We start from the raw sequence: 19,422 nt of genomic DNA, 5'->3' as shown, positions 1-19,422 counted from the left end.
GTGTGTGCATGGGTGTATGTGCACATCTTTTGGAAACGAACTGGGAGGGGAGGAGAATGAGACTTATTGTTGTGGGATATAGGCTAGTCAGCAAACTCCAGAACAGGCAACTTTCAGATTCCCTGGTATTTGCAATTTGAGGGTTACAGTTTCAAGTCTATTTCGAGCAAATCCCTAGGATGAATAGTTTTCATAAAAGGAAAGCAGCAGCACCAAATGAATTGATTTGATTGGAAAGACAGAAGCTTACCCAAGGAAAAAAGTCAAGAGGAGAAACTGTTGCACTGTAAAGTAATAATAGTCCACTTATCTTCTGAAGATCCCTATTTTTTTAAGTCTTAAAAAAAATGGATTTTAAGTCTTAACTCTCTAAGCTGGTAAAAAAAATAAATAAATAAATAACATAAATTATTTAAATAAATACCAAAATTTGTGGAGAACAGACTAAACATGAGTGTGGGGGGTCCTGACCCCACTTTTTATATACCAAATGTCACTAATGCTGCCAAGTGGTCCAGTCAGGACTCACCAGTAACAAAAAGTGCTTTCACAGAGTCCAGAGATGGGTGGGCCCCAGGCCAAATCCTAGCCACGTGATCTTGGGGCAAGTTGAGTATCTCTCTGAGCCTCAGTGATGTCATCTGCAAAATGGAGTAACAGCTTTTGAAGTTTAAGTGAGGCACTCCATGTAAAGGATTCTGTACCGTGTCCCATATGTCGCTAGAACTCAGTATATGGTCACAGTATTTTGAAAGTACTTTGTAAGCTTAAAAGAGCTGGGCAAATAGCAGTTAATGAAGCTCTCAAGAACCTTATGATCTCTGTGTACTGACAGACAATGCTGTCCATACTGGCATTTAATCATAATCAATATTGCGGTGTTCTCCAACTGGGTGGTGGTAGAGCACATGGATTCTGGAGGCAGGCAGATGTGGGTTCATATTCTAGCACTATCACTTATCAGGTAAGTGACTTTAAGCAAATCATTTAATCCTTATGAGCCCTAGTTTCCCTATCCATAAGGATGGAAGTTAAATAACAGAATCCCAAATTCTCACTAAGTCAGGTTGTGTGTATATCCCTCACCATCATAATAAAGCCCCAGGCAATTATTAAGACTGCAAAATGTTACATGATCCCAGTAGAATCATTACCTGTAGGACACATGAAATCATAAAATAATAGAGGTAGAAATTACTATCAAGTCAGATAATACCTGGTACATAAGCCACTCTCCCCCTGTCCATAAGCTTGGCCACCATCAATAGTTGATTGCTCTTTCTCCCTTAGCTGAGACTGGCTTCCTAGGTATCCCAGATGACACTAGGCTCCAGACAGCAATTACCAGTCGATAAGAACTGGCATGAGAGCTCATCCATCTGATGCTCCCAATTTGGTCCTCTCTTTGCAAGTGAAATATAAGCAGACCTGACCCCAAACATAGACAACTCCTCAAATGGTGTGACTTCCATCTCCTACTCTGCCTCTGGAAGTTGCCAATGCATCCTCAAGGAGATGTGGAAGGTACATCCTGCTCCTCCTCCTCAGGGCTGCACTTAGCAAGTGACATGTAACCTAATCCGGGCAAGTCCCCTTCTGTGTCAGGTGAAGAAGGAGGGACCATAAAGTATCTCTTTCAAACACTTTGATGGAAGATGTGGAGATGGATAAATTTCCCCGGACAAGCCTGGTTCTCAGGAACATGAGCAATCCTACCACCCCATATAACCTGAACTGAAAATTAAGCGACAGCAACGTGAGTCACTTCAGCTGAGGAAGGGAAGGCAAAGTGATGACCCTCACTTCAGCCATCTCCTGGCTCCCTCGCCCATGAGTAAAGCAGCAGCGATGCAGTCCATGCCACCCACAGACCAGCAGTGGCCTGAGGCCACCTGTTTCTATCTGGCAGGCAGCATCCCTGAATGGGCTGGTTCCAGTTGGATTTTTGTGGGGAGAGAAGCAGAGAGGGCCCCAGCTGCTGCCACCAGACAAGGAGGCGCCTCCTCCTTACCTCTGTCCTGGGCACCCTCCACGGACCTCAGCTCCCAGCTGTCTTGTGACCGGGGACTCTCCTGGCCTGACTCAGAATACTCCATGTGCCCTCCCTCCAGGGAGAATTAAAAACATTTTTTTAATTTGTATCTGTGATAGGGAGAGAAGGGTGGGTCCAAAATCAGATTTATTCTCTTTTGCAGGTGGTACCACCTTTCTCAAGATTCTTATTTGCCTCAGTTCCACAACATGCCTGACATCCTAAAAATATTTCACAACTGTTGGTGTAATACTAATATCTGCCACAAAATAATAATTATGATAACAATAACCAGTCCTGTATAAGCACTGCCTGACCTGGCTTATCGAACTAAGGTGCAGCTGTGCCCCTTTTTTCAATGTTAATCTCATCCAAAGCAACTTGATTTGCCATTATCATCCCCATCCATTCATCCAACAAATATTTATTGGAACCTACTTAGCGTTCTGGACTCAGCTCTGGGCACTGGGAAGCAGGCAGGTGGTGTATGGAGCCTAGATTACATCTGGGGAAGTCAGAAAGTAAACAATAGACTTCCAGAGAGTAGAAAGTGCATCCTTCTTGACTCTTCCCAATCTAATTCCTCCCTCCTTCCCCTCCTCTACCATCCTGGGTACCCTAACAAGAAGCCCTCCAGGCCACTCAGCTCCAACAACTCCTCTGGAGGAATTAGGTCCCTGGCAGGGCCATCCCTGCAGGATTAGGGTCCTCAAACTACGGCGTGCGGGCCACATGTGGCCCGCCGAAAACATTTATCCGGCCTGCCTGGTGTTTTTGCTGCCGCTGCCTGTCCTGCTTAGCAGCCGAAACAGGTGAAACTCACAAGAACTGTGTAACTATGGTAACCACTGCCTTGTTTACTTCTGTCTATAAAAGATCAGTGCGGCCTGAGCACGGGTGGAAGTCCTTCCTCCTGAGTTGGACTTACCCACCTGGTCCCCAATATTTCCAAATCATCTTGTCTTTTCTTTCATTTGTGTGCGGCTCCTCTTCCAGATACTGAACCCTGAACCACGCGGGACGTGGAGGGAAACATTTACGACATCTGGTGAAATCTCGTCCCGGGCCCGCAGTGCGCATGTGTGGAATGTCTGAGGGACAGTGAACTGGCCCCCTGTTTAAAAAGTTTGAGGACCTCTGAGTCTGAGAAACTGGGACCTGCTAAGGCAGAGGAACTTCCCAGATTCAGTGGTTCTAAAAGTTCAAGTAGGGGGGGATGAGGGTACTAAACAGCCTCCATGGAAGAGGCAGTAGCTCTACAGACAGTGCAGGACAGGGGACAGACACCAAGAAAAGTGCCACCAGTAGCATCCAGAGGAAAGCTTCTAACCTCTGCCATTATATTTTGTATTTGAAATGTATTAAATTTCACCGGTTAAAAATTAAGAATTGCAAACACTTAAAAAAGTATTCCTTTGTATTATATAAAATAAACATTTTAAGCCCGGCTGGTGTGGCTCAGTGGTTGAGCTTCAACCTATGAACCAGGAAGTCACAGTTTGATTCCCGGTCAGGGCACATGCCCAGGATGTGGGCTCAATCCTCAGGAGGAGGCATGCAGGAGGCAGCCAACTGATGATTTTCTCTTATCATTGATGTTTCTGTCTCTCTCTCCCTCTCCCTTCCTCTCTGAAATAAATAAAAATATGTTTAATTAAATAAAAAAAACATTCCACCATTTTGCTCTATACTACTATAGGCGAAGAAGCCTGCTGACTTTCTGAAAAATGAAAAGAAGCAGAAGAAAAGAATTTCAGACAAAGAGAATAGTAAATTCAGAGAACCTGAGTTCATGGAACCCTGAACACGCAGACGAAGCTTGGAAATAGTGCAAGGGGGGAAAGTGACATATGTGAAGGGGAGGAATTCCATCGAGGCAGGGTGATGACCATGGGGAAAACCCAACACCAAGGTCCACAGGGAAATGCACACACAGGAGCAGAGTCCAGTGTGCATGGTCTGCACTGGAAGAGTGGCTCATTCTCCTCCTAAACACAAAGCTCATCCCCACCCCTCTCTTCTCCCGATGTTCCCCCTGCTTTCAAACAGGCCCCGGTCCTTAGGGAAGAGGAGCTAGGTGCCAGGTGACCAGGCTGGAGCACACACCCACACATTATTTTCCACAGTTAAAAAAAAAAGCATGAAAATGTGAGAGAATTCTCCAAAGCACATGAAAATAGCCACACACAAAAACTGTGAAATCTATTATAACTCTGATTGTTCTGAACCAATGTAATAATTGTGCCATTTTCATCAAATTTAACTATCTCAGCTAAATAATCCGCTTCCCTGGCATTTCAGTTGCATTATCCTATATAATAAAAGCCTAATATGCAAATCGGCCAAAAGGCAGAAAGACCGGTCACTATGACACGCACTGACCACTAGGAGGCAGATGCTCTATGCAGGAGCTGTCCCCAGCCCGCAAGCTCCAGGCCAGTCCATGCGGGTGCCAGCGGGGGAGCTCCCTGATCGTCCTACAGATGGGCCCTGATCGCCAGCCAGGCCTAGGGACCCTACCCATGCAAGAATTTCATGCACTGGGCCTCTAGTATCTATATAAGCTTTTACTTACCATTGATGGAGAGCCTGATATATGCTAGACATTATGCTATACACTTTAATGTGATACTGCTTTCATTCCTCAAAAGAACATGCTAAGGAAAGTAATATCAATCAAATAACATCAATCTCATCTTATGGGTGAAGAAACTAAAAACTTGGAGATATTAACATCATATAGTTGGTAAATGAAAGACTCTAAATATGAATGTAGGTTCCTTTGGTTCTAAAACCCATATTTTTCCCATTATAGTAGGCCCTCTTTAGATTGAAATTCACAACCAATTCTTCTACCAATTCTTCAAAGCCTGAATCCTTCACAACTGGCCATTGTGAATCCATTCTTGTCCACTCCAGCCCACATGGGTCATGCCTTCCTTTGACCTTGAATATCAATGACTGTGATATAGTGTCTACCAGTCATTTATTCACTGAAGCATCATGTACTATGCACCTATATTGTTTCCTGTGTGACAATACAATAGTAGAGAAGACAAAGTTCCTGCCCTCGGGGAGCTGAGTGTACAGTGGGGATCAGACAACAACCCAGTGTCGAGTATAAGGACTCTGACTGCTCCTATGCTGGAAGGGGTGGGAAATGTGGCTGGAAAGACAGGCCCCGACCAGGAAGGGTCTTAAATGCTACGTTGAGGGGCTCAGACGTTTTCCTCAAGGAGGAAATTGGGAGTCACTGCAGTGATTTCACAAGGCAGGGTCACAATCAGACCTGCATTTCTAAGAGGATCCCTTCTGAGAAAAGTAATCCGGAAAGCAGACAGGCTGCTGGAAGGAATACCAGTATGAGGCTGTTGCAATGTCTCTGTCTACTCAGGCAGGGGAGTGACAGTGCGTGCTGGGAATTCACAGGGGAATTATTTCTTCCAGCTGACATTTTGATCTTCACAGTCAAAGCCGGCATGCTGGATGGTGTCCACATCGGCACAAAACTGCCCCGTTCTCAAGCCTGTTACAGCAGCCAAAATGAAATTCCGATGTGGCCGAACCACTAGGAGAGGTTTCTGTCCCCCAGCGGCTTCATTCCTTTGCCAAACAGTTCCCAGTGATAACACCCTGGTGTTCTAAGCAGTGACAACGGCTTTCTCAGTGTTGGACTGAGAAAAGAAAACACGCCGGTACAGCCTATTAAAGGAAGCTCGGGCAGCACGTCCCATTGGTCGGGTTTCCTGACCTCTAAACAGATTGCCTTCGTGTTACACAATCCTGTGGGGGCAAAAATGACCAAGAAACAGGCCTGTGTGTCCAGAAAGGCTGCATGGCACAACAGAAAGACAAATCTGGGTTCAAACACTCCTGCCATAGGTTTACTGTGTGACTTTGGATAAAATACTGAACTTTTTGTATAAAATACTGAACTTTTTCTCTGAGCTTTAATTTCATCAAAAGTAAAACTGGGTAATAAAATTGCTTTTCATAGATGGGGTAAAAATTAAAGGAGAAAATATTAATTATGAGTCAAGGTTATTATAATAGTACGCACTCAAATATTAGTTGCTTTTCCTTTCTTGATTTTCCTTTTTTTATTTTTTTTCCTTTTTATATTGGCAATTACCTGGTGCTTATGGATTAACTACCAGACTCAAGGCCTTATTCAGAAGCAAGTTATCTTAAATAAAAACAATTAAAAACAGTAACAGCAATGGAAAAACTTGCCACGGCCATTGTAATAAGGCAAAATTATACAGAAATACAATCTCACTCTGTTCTGAGCAACTAGAATCCCTCCAATCTATTAAAAACTACTGAGTCTAGGAGATCTCCAATCTAATGATCATGAGAATCGTGTGAAAAGCTGTAAAATTAAAGATGTTTATAGTCTGTTTCAACAAGACTCACTGAATCAGAATCCCCATGGGGTTACTCAAAGATTTTTACTCAAAAAAAATTTTTTTTAATTAAAAGTCTCTTCAGAAGATTCTTGCCATCATGACTTACTTTCTGAGGCTAGTTTGGGATCCAATGATCTAACCTCTCTGTCTATTTGTGCAGGGATTAAGTCAGTCCAATCACACAGCAACATTTAAAAACCAAGAACTCATTCCATATCACAGACAGTAACAAAGTAAGAGTGGGATCCCAACATTTTCTTTGCAATCCAGACTAATGAAAAACTTAACTTCAACCCAAGTCCTTCACATTCTAATCATGGCAAAGTTTTTAAAAAACAAAACAACAACAACAAAAACATATTGTAGTGACCTATTTTGGCGTGAGTGATCCAGTCAAGTTTTGACCTCAGCCAAGTCAGACAACTCAGAGGTCAAGGCAGGCCTAGGCAGTGTGCAATGCTTATCTGAGTCTCCAGACAGAGCCTGGCCCTATGCTGCCATGATAATATATCCAAGTACATTTGCAACTTGATACAAAACATGCGTCTTCTTTTCTTGTCAGCCCAAATGAAGGTCAAGAAAGGAAAAAGAAGAAAGAAGAAAAGATAGAAAGACAGCAAGCATGACAGGGAGGGAGGGAAAGAGGAGAAAGAAAGACAGAAGATAGTAAATAGGGAAGGAGAGAAGGAGGGAGAGAGGGATGGAAGGAGGGAGAGGAGGGGATATTTCTCCCCCTGCATTGGGGAAAAGGTATGAAATAAAAGCTAAAGTGCAAAAAGAAGTACCTTTAAGAACTGAAAACTTTTAGATTCCAAACTTCCTTTTTTAAAAACTTTAATATGTAAAATTTCAAATATATTATTTTTTTATTTTTAGTTAATTGAACATATAGGTTTCATGTGTGGATTTCTAAGTTACAAAGTCTGTATATAGCACCATGCGTCCACCATCCAAAGTCAAGTCTTCTCCCGTCACCTCATATTAGGACTCCCTTCTCCCCTCCCCCCTCCCCCCCTTCACCCGCCCGGCAACCAACACACTGCTGTTTGTGTTCATAAGGTTCAGTTTTATATCCCATGTATGAGTGAAATTGTATGGTTCTTAGCTTTTTCTGTCTGACTTATTTCACTTAGTATAATGTTCTCAAGGTCCATCCATGTTGTTGTAAATGACTCTATTTCATCCTTTTAATAGCTGAGTAGTATTCCATTGTGTATATGCAAAAACCATTTAGTGACCCCTCATGTACCTATCACCCAGCTTCAGATCATTTCTACTCATGGCCATCTTGTTTCATCTACACTCCAGCCCAGTTCTTTCTAATACAAATTCCAGACTGTGTATTATTTTTCTGCAAAGATGTCATTATGCAACTATAAAATGTGAGCTAGCTTTTAAAAATCAGTTGCCATATGATTACTGTAATTACAAATAATACCTTAAAATCACCAAATGTCCATTCTGTGTTCCTATTTCCTGCGATGTTTTCTTTTTCTTCTTCTTATATCGTTGTCTTTTGAATGAGGGTTCAAACAAGGGCCATACACCACAAGGGGTCCATGTGTTTCCTGGATCTCTTCTCATTACAGTTCTCCCTCCACCTCCTTTCCTCCCCCCTCTGCTGTGGTTGTTGAGGACACCAGGTCACCTAACTAGCTTTTTCATCCTAGAGTTTATTTATTCTTTGTCACAAGGAGATTTCCCTGTTCTAAGAAAAGATTTGAGACGCTTCATTAAAAAAAAAAAAAAAAAAAAAGTTTTCTGGACAGTTTTTCAACAACAGATTTCCCAATCAGGTACATGTACAGCAAATCATAAACATGCTCCAGAATAGCCATTGGTACAAAGAACCCAGAAAAATACTTATGCCCAAAGTTTCTTGGTGGCCAGAAATGGGGACGGGGTGAATTTGGGCCTCTTTGTAATTAGTGGGATTACCCACTTCTGTTAGTTGCATTAAGGAGCAAATACTAATTAAAAAAAAAAAAATCACAAGAGCTTTCTGGGCTTCAGAGATCTCAGACATATAGTATTTTGATCATTTCAGGGTAGACAAATCAGAAATATTCAAAGCGCACTGCCCTTAATAGACACCAGTGCACAGGCACTTGGCAAAACATATTTAGGGAACTGAATCCATCAACCTTAAAGAATAATTTGACAAATTCAGTGAACTCCAAATGGCCTGTATTCATTTTATCCCTTCTGTTCAAGGGTGTTGGATTCAGCAAATGGATGACTTTTCCTCACTTCCATCATCATACCTCCACAAAATAATGTCAAAGACGGATATTCCGGGCGAGCTGCAGCCTCTGCCCCGGAGGGTTACTGGGGAGGAAGTGGAGTCTTTCTCACAGCGGCCGGCCCACACAAGTGCATGCCCACCAGGAGAAAAATGGCTTCAAGAAGCAGGCCCTGTCCAAAGGTCAGTCCCTTCTGATGTTATCACCTCTGCCTGCCCCACCCTCAGAAATACTCATTATTCCCACTGGACATAAGTCTGGCCACTCGAAATTAGAGTCAGGAGATATTTCCTGGTGTTCCCAGCATTTGGAGTCAAGATGTTCAGAGGGAGAAAAGTTATGCCTGTAAGATACTCATTCATCTTCATTCCTGGGGCGAGATACAATTCTGCCTTGTGAAGGGCCCAGAGCTATTTCTTAAAATACATTTTTCTTTTTATCCTCACCTAAGGATATTTTTCCATTGATTTTTAGAGAGAGTGGAAGAGAGAAGGAAGACAGAGAGAAATATTGATGTGAGAGAAACACATTGATTGGATGCCTCCTGCACACACCCTGACCAGGGTCTGGGCCGGGGAGGAGCCTGCAACTGAGGTAGGTGCCCTTGACCAGAACTGAACCTGGGACCCTTTGGTCCGCAGGCCAACGCTCTATCCACTGAGCCAAACAGGGTTGCTTCTTAAAAGACATTTACATTTCATAATTTCGGGAATCAGTGAGGAATTAACTAGTGAACAAGCCAGGCTGCTATCTTGTAGAGAACGGATACAGAATGAAGCCGGTTAGAAATCACTATGCACTATCACACTTCAAATTAAATAGCTTTCAGACAAATAGCTTAGCAACATTTATTGTGGAGTTCTTATGGCTCAGTCTGCACGACTGGTTTTGAAAATATGTACTGTACTCACAGGCTGGAATTACCATGTTGTAAAAATATATATATATATTAACACATAATTGGCATTTGTGATTTTCTAAGCCCACGTGAATCATTCATCTTTACTGATGGCACACACTCCCAGGCAAACCTCCATGTTGTGCTTAACTCTGGACCCAACTTCATAAATTAGGAGTTCATCAAGGTTCCCCTTTCCCTTCCAAGAGCCTTTCAGAACTGAGCCCTGGAGGTTGAGCTCCCTTTCCCATTTAGAAACCAACTCCTTCAAGGCCACGGAGTCTTCCTACTCAACAGCTTTCAAAGGGGCATCTTGGAATAATTCTCAGCACCAGTCCTCTGGGCTCCAGGGGACTCTCCTAGGCTATGAGAGGAACATGGCCAAGTTCCACTCTTTGCACTTCATTTAAGTCAATATTGCTTCTTGCCCAGCCCCCAGGGAAGAGGTTAGTCAGGACAAGAGTTACCAGCTTGGTTGCCTACATCTATACTGTAGGATAATTACCAGATCTTTATCTGTATCCAAGACACACATTCAACCTGAGTCATAGTCAGTGGTATACTGTGCACAGTCTATTATCTGGCATGATTAGAAGACAGGTATACTTATTAACAGAATTCCTCAGCTTGTAATAATACTGCTTTTGTTCAGGCTCTTCAACAGCTTCTATTATTTATTGATTTCAGAAAGGAAGGGAGAGAGAGATAGAAACATCACTGATGGGCCACCTTCTGGGGATGGAGCCCCCAACCCCGGAATCGAGCCATGACCTCCTGGTTCATATGTCGATGTTCAACCACGGAGCAACACCCAGCTAGGCTTCAACAGCTTCTTAACTGGTCTTCTACCTCCAGCTTCACTTTCTCCAATTTGCTTTCTGCAATGCCACTAGAGGGCTGTCTCAAAGGCCAATATAATTATTGTATAATTTCCAACTTACAGACCTTTAATGGCTTCTTGTCACTTAACAATGTTTAAAAGCAAACAAACATACAAAGATACTAGAACAAAACAACATTGATATGCACTGAGCACCTTTATAATCTGGTATTTCTCTTCCTAGCCTTCTCTACACCATTAACCCTAAAGCCTATTTTGCAGCCACACCAAACATCATACCATTCCCTTTATTGCAGCATGTTAGGTCCCTGTAAGCTTCCATACCTTTCTACATAATGTCACTTGCAAAACATGGCCTGTGGGCCAAATCCAGCCACTACCTGGTTTTGTAAATCAAGTATGATTAGAACACTGTCATGCCCATCCATTTTCATATTGTATCTGACTGCTTTTTCATGACAATGATTAATTTCAATGGTTGTGAAAGATGCCCTAAGAGGCAAAGCTGAGAACATTTACTCGCTGGCCCTTTACAGAAAAGGTTTGCCAATCCCTAGTCTAGAATTTTGGCCTCTCACTCACCCCCTGCCCCAGTTCTTCCCTTGTGAAACTTCTATGCATCTCCAGGAGATATATGCTAAATACACATATCCATCTCTTTGGAATCAAGGGCATCTTACTAGTTTTGAAGAATGTTTTATAACTATATTCCATTTCCCTGTCCTTTCTTAGCGGAACAAAATCTTGATTTTGTTTAGAGTGGCCATGTGCCCAAGTCCAAGTGACAGTCTTTATTTTTTGTTGTTAATCCTCACCAGAGGATATTTTTTCCATTGATTTTCAGATAGACTGGAAGGGATGGAGGGAGACGGAGGGAGGGAGGGAAAGAAACAGCAAAGTGAGAGAAACACATTGACCAGTTGCCTCAGGCACTCACCCTGACCAGGGGCAGGGAGCTAACCTGCAACCCAGGTAAGTGCTCTTGACAGGGAATAGAAGCCTCAACCTTTCAGTGCATGGGCCAACACTCTAACCACTTAACAATACCACCAGGACTCCAAATGACAGTCTTTTTTAAAAATATATTTTTATTGATTTCAGAGAGGAATGGAGAGGGAGAGAGAAATAGAAACATCTATGATGAGAGAGAATCATTGATTGGGTGCCTCCTGCACACCCCCTATTGGGGATTGAGCCCACAACCAGGGCATGTGCCCTTGACCAGAATCAAACCCAGGATCCTTCAGTCTGCAGGCCAACACTCTATCCACTGAGCCAAATTGGCTAGGGCTCCAAATGACAATCTTGATGGTCCAAGACAGTGCTCTCCAATAGAACTCTCTGCAACAACGGAAATGCTCTATATATGCAATTGTCCAATAAGGTAGCCCCTTGCCACACAAGGCGACTAGTACTTAAAATGTGGCTATTATGACTGAGGAATTTAATTTTTAATTGTATTTAATGTTAATTGATCTAAGTTCAAATAGCCATTATAACTCAACAATAAAAAGACAAATAACCCAATTTAAAATGGGCAAAAGATCTGGATATTACTCTAAAGAAAATAAACAAACAGTAAGCACATGAAAACCTCAATAATCATTACAGAAATGCAAATGAAAACTAACCACAATGAGATAATACTCCATGAGGGTGGCTAAATCAACGAAAGGAAAATGCAAGTGTTGACAAGATGTATGTATAAAATGCTGCAGCTGCTTTGGAAATAATGTGGCATTTCCTCAAAGGGTTAAACAGAGTCACCATAAAAACCAGTAATTCCACTCCTAGGAATATGACCAAAGGTATTGAAAGAGAAATTAAAATATGTTCACATAAAAACCTGTACATGAATGTTCATAGCAGCATTATTTACAATAACTAAAAAGTGGAGCCTTGGCCAGGTGGCTCAGTTGGTTGGAGCATCATCCTGTACACCAAAAGGTTGCGGGTTCAGTACTCAGTTGGGATGAGTATGGGAGGCAACTGATCAATGTTTCTCTCTCACATCAATGTTTCTCTTTCCTTCTCTCCTTTCCTCTCTCTCTCTCTAAAAAGCAATAAAAACATATCATCAGCTGAGGATTAAAAAATAAAAAAAATAAAAACTAAACTGTCTAAATGTCCATCAACAAATGAGTGGATAAATAAAATGTGGTGCATCCATGTGGTGAACTATTATTAAGTCATAAAAAGCAACTGATTTTTAAAAAGTACTGATATATGCTACAACATGGGTGAACCTTGCAAACATTATGCTAACTGAAAGAGGCCAGATACAAAGTGCCACATACTGTATCATTCCATTCATATGAAATGTCCAGAACATTTAAGTAATCCACAAAGACAGAGAATAGCTTAGTATTATTAGGGGCTTCGGAGGGGAGAATGGAGACTACTGTTTCTTTGGGGAGTGATGAAAATGTTTTGGAATTAGAGAGTGGTAATGGTTTCATAATCCAGTGAACATATTAAAAACCACTAAAATATATATTTCAAATGGTAAATATTATGGCATATGAATTGTATATCAATAAAAAACTTTTAAGTAGTCATATGTGGCTATCATATTAGATTATGTATGTCTAAGCCAACCATGACAATCTGTTCTCCACTTTCCCTGCCTCCCTTGCAGCTATAAGCAGACATGCAACCTAATGCCAGCCAATGAGACCTAACCTGAGTCCAGGCGGAGGGATCCTAGGACTCTTCTCATTAAAGGGAAAAAAAAAACAAAAAGGAGATCCTACTTTCTCTAGTCCTTCCCCATCCTACCAGCATTAAAAGGTGGATATAATGTCTAGAGCTACAGCAACCACCTGCAGTAATTAACATGAAGGAAAAATCTACAGAATTAAAGATATGGTGGCTTTGACATAGTCAAACCAGCTTTGCACTTTTATTTTGGAGTGAAAGTGGGAAATCAGGCCTATTTGTTGAAGCCACTGTAAAATGGGTATATTGCTAAAAATGAGTTAATAATATATATTAAACACTCAAAATAGTTCCTGGCACTTTGTAAGTCCTATGTGTTAGGTATTATTATTGTCATTATAACTCAGTATTTCTCAACCCTTTTTTCACCATCAACCCCCTAAAGAGGCTTTTTAGACATTCTTTTCCTTATCCATGAAATGTGAATACCTGCATATCTGTTAACATTGTTAGGCAGGGATAAGCTTTAGAAGGCCACAAACCACGGGAATATCTAAGATTCTTTCACCTTCCAAGAACCAATGCTTTCCCTCTTGTAAATGTATTCCTGATACATGCTTCTTCCCCACTGAAACCTCTGGATTTAAATAAGAGCTGTCAAGACTGTACAGACCCCACCCTATTGGCCACAACAGATTCCCCTGGGAACAGACACTTGCCTAAAGCTGAGACCATTATAACATACCACTCCCGTGGGTATAGCTGACTCATTAAGGGATGTGGACCTGACGCATATGAAAATAATCAAAATTCTTCCCCTGAATTTTGAAGCTTGAGAAAAGAGAAAGCACAGGCCAGTTGCTCTGTTGTAGAAGCTATGGGATGTGAGCCTGAGGACTCTTTGTAGCCATTGTAGGGGAACCTCGGCAACAAGAATGAAGGCATCTTTTATGAATAGAGACAACACTGGTGATGTGGAGGTGAATGGAACATAGCCCTGGACCTAAAGGAGTCACAGTGAAGTAGAGGAAGTAATTGTAACACAGTGTGATAAGTGCTGGGAATAGCCCCAGGCTATGGACAGGAAGCTCAGAGGAGAAGGAACTCAGGAGAGGCACCTGATGGATCCGCAGAGGCTTCCTGGGCACTAAAACTGAGCCTGTATTCAAGCGCAGGAAATGGCATACCTGTGACTCCCGTCAAGCCAGCTTTGCTGTGGCTGCTAACGCACACACCGTAGTAACCCACAGAGCACAACGTTAGCCATGAATAATATTTTGAAGAGCAGAACTAACATGCTTATTAATAACACTAATAGATGTCTTTATTTTTCTGATGGTAGTAAGTCTGTAATACAGAAAAATGTAATGAAGGAAAGAATCAACCATTAGCTCACAACACAGTTCTATCTGAATATATATATATATATGTGAATATATATATATATATATGTATATATATATATATATATATATATGAATATATATAAAATGTGAGCAGTATATGTCAATACAGTTGCTATATATTGACATATACTGCTCACATTTTACTATAGCATCAAGGAGCCCTTTCCAAGTCTGAAGTGGCACTGGAATAGTTTCTGTTTGGAGCCTCCCCTGAGCCTTCTGATGTAGGCATTACCCTTGCTCCCATGACACAGGGGGAAATAAGGGCTTTGTGAATTTAAAAGAGCTGAGAATCGCTTCGTTATCAAGTGGGCAGATGTGATTCTGTCCCAGACTCTCTGACTCCAGAGCACAGCCCTCCCTCCCCCCACAACCTGACTCCTCCACAAATATCTGACCACAAGAACCAACCAATCAGAAGGAATGTCCAAATGCCCCAGCCGTCTTCCATCTGTCTCTCCATAGTCACTCTGTAACCTTCCCAACCCTGCCTTCCGACCCAGGATGCTGACCAGTGTGGAGTGCTCCAAAAGGCTCTCCACCCTCTGGCCTTGACGCAGATTTGGCCAACAGGGGACACAGCGGGATATGAGCAGGCAAGAGGAAAATGTGGACTGGCCGTGGCTTTCCACAACGGTCACACTGGTGAGCTTCTCCAACAACAATCTCTCCAACACCTGGTAACACATACTCCATGCCTTGTCCTTAAAGCCCAGAGGTGGTACCAGCTCCACTTTTCACAGCCCAGGAGTCTGGCACTATCCCTGTGGTTTTCCCGACACTTGTCCACTCTTCTCCCATTACCCTATTTGAGTTTGCCACCTGTTTCTTGCAGGGACCCTGATTGACACACTGACAAGCAGAGCGGACACGGGTGTACCGGCGGGCACTAGATGAATGCCAGTGGAGCGGGGCAGTTTCCAGGGCGGAAAGACAAGGAACAGTTATCACTATGTGGAAACGGAAGTTCAAAGTACTGGCCATCCCATTTGCCTGATCCATATGCCCTGAATGCATGCAAGAGGTCTCCAGGCAATAAGGATTTGGATAAATCAGTGTTTGTGGTGAAGATCTGGGACTTTAAAAAGCCTTTCCCAAGACTGAGTAGTTACGCTAAGTCACTATCAATCAATCTTTCCTTTCTACCACCCACTCTCAGTCCTCTTCCTGGTCCCTCAAAAGCTGAATTTCCTGCCCCAACAGAATAGATCCACTTAATTTCAGCACAAGGAAGGTAAGAGCTATCAAGTCTAAGTTCCATTTTCCCTTAACTATGAAGAACAAGTGTCAAAACAGTCACGTTTGAAGGAAAAAAAACCAACACATTTTGAAGGAGTTAACCTCCCAGGATTTCCCCTTTTCTAAAGGATTTTTATAAGGGATCAAGGAATGTCTGGAGAGAGAAATGCATTCGGAAAGTGACCTGGGAAAGCACTTACACTAACCTTGGCCCCATGCCTTTATCTCAAACACCTAAAAGTACAAATCTTTGCAAATGAAAGCACCAAAGTATAAAGGAAAACCTTCCTGTATTTTTTCCCCAAATAGGCTGTTTGCCTAGATATAAAGCAAATTACAAATCTCAGTTTGTTCTTAAAATTTTGTTAAAGGATGAGAAAATGCTTGTTGGTACTATTTAGTCAATTGAAATGAGTGATGGAGTTGATCACTCAGAGCTTTAAGTTACTTTTAAAGGCTGGTCTCCTCTTGATTTGCTAAATAAATACTGCTCTGCTCTGTCTTCCTGTTTTGCTCTTCCTCCTTCTTTCTCTCCTCTAACAAACACAAATTCATCAATGGCTCAGGCCTGCTGATTCCACCTCCTGAAACCACTCTGACCCCATTCCTTCCTAAGAATACCACTGTCGCCCTAACTCAAGGGTCCCAGGTTCGATTCCGGTCAAGGGCATGTACCTTGGTTGTGGGCACATCCCCAGTGGGGAGTGTGCAGGAGGCAGCTGATGGATGTTTCCCTCTCATCGATGTTTCTAACTCTTTATCCCTCTCCCTTCCTCTCTGTAAAAAATCAATAAAATATATTAAAAAAAAAAAAAAAGACTACCACTGTCACTCTGGAGCTCATGTCCCCGTAACTTCTCAGTTGGACTACAGCAGAGGTTCTCAACCTCGTTACTACTGACATCTGGGGCTTGATAAGTCTTCCTTGTGGGGTCTGTCCTGTGCACTGTAGGATGTTTAATAGGATACCGACAGCCTGCCCCCTCCTCATAAACAGAAATGACTCCAGACTTCATAAGTGTCCCCTGAAAAGCAAAATTGCCCCAGGATGAAAACCACTGACCAAGACCATAGCCTCCTATTAGATACACTTGCATGGACCCCTGTGCCCTTTGAAATTCATCCCCTTGCCACAGACAGAGTGGCCTTGTAGCTGCACGTCCAACCATGTCATTGCTCACTGAAACCATCACCCAGCTCCCATTTACAACCCACTAAAATCCAAAATTAGCAAAAAATGTAAAATGGCCCATGATGGGCCCTGCAGGCTTCTGTGACCTTAGCCAACTCCTTTTATCCCCTGCAAGCTCTGTGTGCTTCAGGTGGATAAGAATCATGCCAGTTCTCCTCTCCCAGGTAGTTTCACATCTCTAGGTCCTTCACTCACTGTGCCTCCCTCCCACACGGAACCATCCCTTCCTCATTCCCCCTCTTGGAGGCATTCCAAACCACCCTCTACAGGGGGGGTTACAAACTCAAGTGCATTCAAGGGACAGGATGGTAACATGGATGAGAAAAGCAGGACAGGGACCTGCAGAGCACAGGCCCACAGCGAAAGCAGCCCCCACTTCTCAGTACACCGTGCCATGCAGGAGAATGAGCCGGGGATTGCCGGATCTGGAAAGCTAGAGGCCTGCATTTTATGTGTGCTATCTGAATGGGTGTTTTGTTTTTTGTTGTTTTTATTTTTTAATGTAAATAAACATGGAGTAGCTGAAACAATACAGTCTCCTGGCAAAACCTGCGAGTTGCCACTTGCTATTTATGTTCCAAGATCTCGAAGCATGTAGCCCATGTAGCCCTGAGTGCTTACATTCCTGTCGTCCCTACAAGTGTGACAGCACCTCAAAGTCAGGTCCCTATGGCATTCGTTGGCCCTTTCACTATTTATTTATTTTAACTCACATATTCTTTTTCTCCTTTCTCCTTTCTCCCACATACCCAACTATTCATCATCCCATTTACCCAGACACAGAATTTAATCCCTATTAGCACTTTGTTAAGGATACAAAAGGGAACAGACACAGTCCCTGCCCTCAAAGTGCCCCTATTCCAGGGAAGAGAGACACAGGCTCTAATACACACTCATGAGAATATTATAAATGGATGATGAACTCAAAGCACAGCACACGGGACAGCAGAAAAAGCACTTAAAGCTCCCTGGGGGCCTTGAGCTGGCTTCAGCTGAGATTTGAGCTCAGGGTAGAAGTCTGCCAACTTGATAAGTGAGAGAGTATTCCAGGTCATAGGAACAATGTGTGCAGAAGCTGGGGGCGGGGAGTGGGGGTTGTTGGAAGAAACACGGCACGTCTGAGAAACCACAATAACGCATTCTTATTTGAAACAGAGAATGCGAAGGGGTGAAATTTCACAGCACGACATTCACAAATGTGCAGTTCCTGGCACACAGAGTTTGTTTAATTAATCAATTCAAACTTGGGCAGGAAGGAATGCCGACCACTCATGGCTTAACAATAGCTAAGTAGTTCCTTCCAGGGAGAGCTATGCTGGGAGAAGGCATAATAGGAGTGGACTGGAGAGCTGTTACAGGAGCCAATACAATAATTAAGTCGCTATTTTAATAACAACAGTAATAACGAACATCACGGCGTGTTTATTATGTGCCAAGTGCTCAGCTAAGGGTTTCACAGGCATTATTACATTGAATCCACCTAATGATCCTATACAGTAAATATTACTCTCATTTTACAGATTAAAAATCGGCTCAGAGAAATGAGCTGGGGCTCAAATGCAGCACCGTTTGAATCCAAAGTTCAGCCTCTTAACCATGAGTTACATGTCGTGAAGGAAAAATCTCCCAGGGCTTCTTGCAAAGCTTGTTGGTTGTGCGCTGAGATAGAACAGAAGCTTGCTCTCTTGGGGTGACTAAAATCTGTCTTTTCCCAAATAAAAGCTACCCTCTGCAGTGAGCAGAAAACAAACCACTAAGTGGAATTGCCACACAGTCGAAGAGCAGTTGCCAGTGGCTCTCCATGAACACAGCGACGACACACCCTCTGGAACATGCCCTGGAGGGGAGGCAGGCAGAACGGCCTTCCAAAAGCAGCCCAGGCCTGTCTGCTGGGGACAGAGGGTCGAAGCTGCCAAGCAGATGAGCCTACAGCAAGTGCATCTGAAACCAGGACTGGGAGACAGCAGGCAGCAGGCTGCCGGCAGGAGGGCTCGGTTTTGTTTACTTTCAGGCACATGGACTCCCGAGTGTGGCCATGTTTGCAAGGGATATTAAAATGTCTTCATTGTGAACACCAGATATGCACAATTTGCACTGGGCTCCTCTGTGATTCGGCTGATGGCAGGGATGAAGCAAGTGCATCCAAAATAAAGGGTTTAAAATCTGCATGGGAAAGATGTGCTTTCAAATACTCTGAGTACTTAGCAAGCACCACTTTATATCTAGGGGACACTGTCACTGAAGATATATCATTTTATCGGTTAGAAGATGTTGTCTATAAGCAATCATAGGTAATTCCACTTCTTATGGGTATTTTCATTTATTCCACTGAATTGTTCATTTTAATTTTTTCCAATAACATTAATAAATAGTTGATAAATATAACCGTATATATTTAAAGTGTACAACATGAGAATTTGTTATACATGTACACTGTCGAATGATTGTCAAGATCATACACTTGTCATTTAATTTCCCCTAATATAGATGAGTGATTTATTATT

At 42.6% G+C, this 19,422-nt stretch overlaps 1 protein-coding gene across 2 annotated transcripts in view; it reads right to left on the bottom strand.

The window, feature by feature from the left end:
- FGGY (FGGY carbohydrate kinase domain containing) overlaps positions 1-19,422 on the bottom strand; it is a 405,151-nt gene that overhangs the window by 271,113 nt on the left and 114,616 nt on the right. The gene's annotated exons all lie outside the window — the stretch shown is intronic.

This window comes from Myotis myotis, unplaced genomic scaffold (assembly GCF_014108235.1).
Source record: "Myotis myotis isolate mMyoMyo1 unplaced genomic scaffold, mMyoMyo1.p scaffold_m19_p_2, whole genome shotgun sequence".
Taxonomy (NCBI): domain Eukaryota; kingdom Metazoa; phylum Chordata; class Mammalia; order Chiroptera; family Vespertilionidae; genus Myotis; species Myotis myotis.
This window is presented reverse-complemented; position numbering and strand designations above follow the sequence as displayed.